Below are 2,370 nucleotides of genomic sequence, written 5' to 3' on the forward strand. Positions count from 1 at the left end.
GCGACTCCTGAAGCCCCCTGCTCCCCCGGGCGCGGCGGGGGCCCATGGGCTTCTCCCCTTCGGGTGCCCGACTGGGGTGGGGACGCCGGGCGCCGCCATCTTCCGCGAAACTCACGGGAGCGCCGCGTGCGCCCTTTTTGTGAAGAGGCCTGGGGTTGGGCAGGGGGCTGAAGGCCGGACAAGGACGGGGAAGGGTCGCGGTGCGTGTGCAGGCGCTGCCAGGTCAGTGCAAACACTGTTCACCTCTCAAGGGGCGCGGGGAGAGGCGCGCGGAAAGAGGGGCTCGTCTGGGGGGTCGCGGGGTCTCCCCGAGTGGGGGCAACACTCCCCTCGGCGGCACTGTCCCCTCCCCGAGTGGGTACCCAGGCCGAGAGGGTGGAAGCGTCCCCGAAACGCGTACAGGAGGCGCAGGGATGTGATCGCCCCCGCACCGTGCCCGAACAAAGGTGGCAGGCAGGGAGTTTGTCGGTTCACCCTCTCATCCCCCGCAGCTCCCAGGGACCCTTAAATGAGCCAGGGCTCTGCATCCCGGGGTGGGCACAGAGAGCTGGAGTGGAGGGGGCGGCCCTCCGTGCTCTTCCCCGACCAGGGCCGCCTTCCCCGGTAGAGCCCCCAACTGGTACACGGAGCTCCGGAGGGCGGTGAGGGGCGCCCTTAGGAGAAGCCTCCTCCTGCCACACTACGGGGAAAGGCTGGGACAGCCCCTGACGCCCCGGATGTCTCCTGCTACCTGTGAGCCACCAGAAAGGCCTCGGGCTGGGTCCCTGGCCTGGGAACTTGGTCTTCCGTGCCGCTGGGCTCCGACTTCTGCTTCCCTGGTTAGATTAAAACTCTAACGCTGTTCAGTCGTCTATTGGAATCCTGTTCCTCGCTTTCCTCTCCCCCAACTGTCTCTTCCTCCCAACTTAACCGTTTCCCTTTCTTCACACACACTGCGGGTTACTGGCTCTCACAGTGCCTCTCTGCACCCCAGGATCTAACAGCTGGCTGTTTCTCAGGGGGAGCTAACAACCCGGGGCTTCTGCAGTTTTCCAAAAGGAGAGAAGTGCTGTAGTTATGCGGGGGCTCGGATGGGGGTGGAGGCTGCAGTGTGGGACCCTGGGCTAACAGAGAAAGGAACCCGAGGAGGGCCAGGCTCGGAGGGGACTGGGGAAGACTTGCCAACCCCTGAGCCGCGGCTGGGAAGTGCTTGCTTCTGACCCTGCCCGAGGGGAACCTTGTGCTCTTTAGCTGCTGAGGGTGAGATCGGAGGCCGGAAGCCCAGGTCCGCCTTCTTCCTAGATGCTCCTAGGGCTCCAGAAGCCCCGCAGAGCCCCAAATCAAGAATAGTAGAAGGGGGGGGACCCTGAAAACACCAGATATATCACTAATTTAGACACCAGCTCATCCTGAAAATGGTAGGTAAGTCTGTCTCCTGGCAGGTGCGCGGTGGGCCAAGCTGCTGGCCATGTGGACAGGTCAAGGGCATCTCAGAAAGTCACCTCTGGCTTTCTTGTAGAACCCTGCAATCTCACAGTGTTCAGGCTCCTTGAACTTCGGGTGATGACCTCCCTACTTGGGTTGATCAGGGAGGTTTATGGGGCAGCACTGAGTGTAGATCTTTTATTCCCGCCTTCTGTGCTGTCTCCTCCTAACCAGGAAGCCTTCACCTTTAAAGGTACCCAAGCTGCAAGGCAGCCCTCCCCGCCACTGCCCATAAATCAAAGAGCAAAAGTGTTCAGGGCTTGAAAGTTGGGCCTGGAATACAAACGGCTTTTTTTTTTTTCCTTCTGGAAAGTTACCAAGTGGCCACTCGAAGCCCACACTCTGTCTTTACCTCCTCCACCCTCTCCCCAGGCAGAGTTAGCGGAAGCCCAGCCTTTACCTTGTAGTGGTCATTGCGTCGCTTCCGTCCCGGTCCCCTCTTTTGAAGTACGCCGGCCTGGTGTTCTGTTCAAGGCTGAATCGCTCTGTGGCTGAAACAGAGAACGGTGTGTTAGCCGGAAGTAACCTGGTTATTAAGCAGTAATACGGACCAAAAACATTGCCATCGGACTGGGAAGGTGGCCTAGTGGCAGAGCGTCTGTCTGGCCTGCGTGAGGCCCTCCCCAGCGTTACAAAGACAAAGCAAAACAAAAACCTTCTACCACCTCCCCCAGTGACCGACCTGGCGGCGGGGACCCCCAGGCCGAGGGCCGGAAATTCCTGAGGGAGGTAGAAGTCCGCGCCTAGAGGCCCCAAGCTTTAAAAACAGAGGAGCAGATTTCTCCGGCTCCAGCTCTTACCCTCTTCTCAGTCGCTTCCCTCCTTGGCTCCTGAACTGCGAGGAGAACCGGCGAGAACCCCGATTCCCCGCTCCCGGCTCCCGCGCGCCTGTGCCCGGCCGATCCG

The 2,370-nt window shown here is 60.6% G+C and overlaps 1 long non-coding RNA gene across 1 annotated transcript in view; it reads right to left on the reverse strand.

The window, feature by feature from the left end:
- LOC117285883 overlaps positions 1 to 2,342 on the reverse strand; it is a 33,328-nt gene extending 30,986 nt beyond the window's left edge. Inside the window, exons 1-2 of the long non-coding RNA XR_004517012.1 lie at positions 2,265 to 2,342; positions 1,865 to 1,955 (exon numbers count right to left, since the gene is read on the reverse strand). This is a non-coding gene — a long non-coding RNA (uncharacterized LOC117285883). The remainder of the gene's footprint in view (positions 1 to 1,864; positions 1,956 to 2,264) is intronic.
- Between the last annotated feature and the right edge of the window lie 28 nt (positions 2,343 to 2,370).

Source organism: Fukomys damarensis, unplaced genomic scaffold, assembly GCF_012274545.1.
Source record: "Fukomys damarensis isolate Sample0158 unplaced genomic scaffold, DMR_v1.0_HiC HiC_scaffold_13, whole genome shotgun sequence".
Lineage (NCBI taxonomy): Eukaryota > Metazoa > Chordata > Mammalia > Rodentia > Bathyergidae > Fukomys > Fukomys damarensis.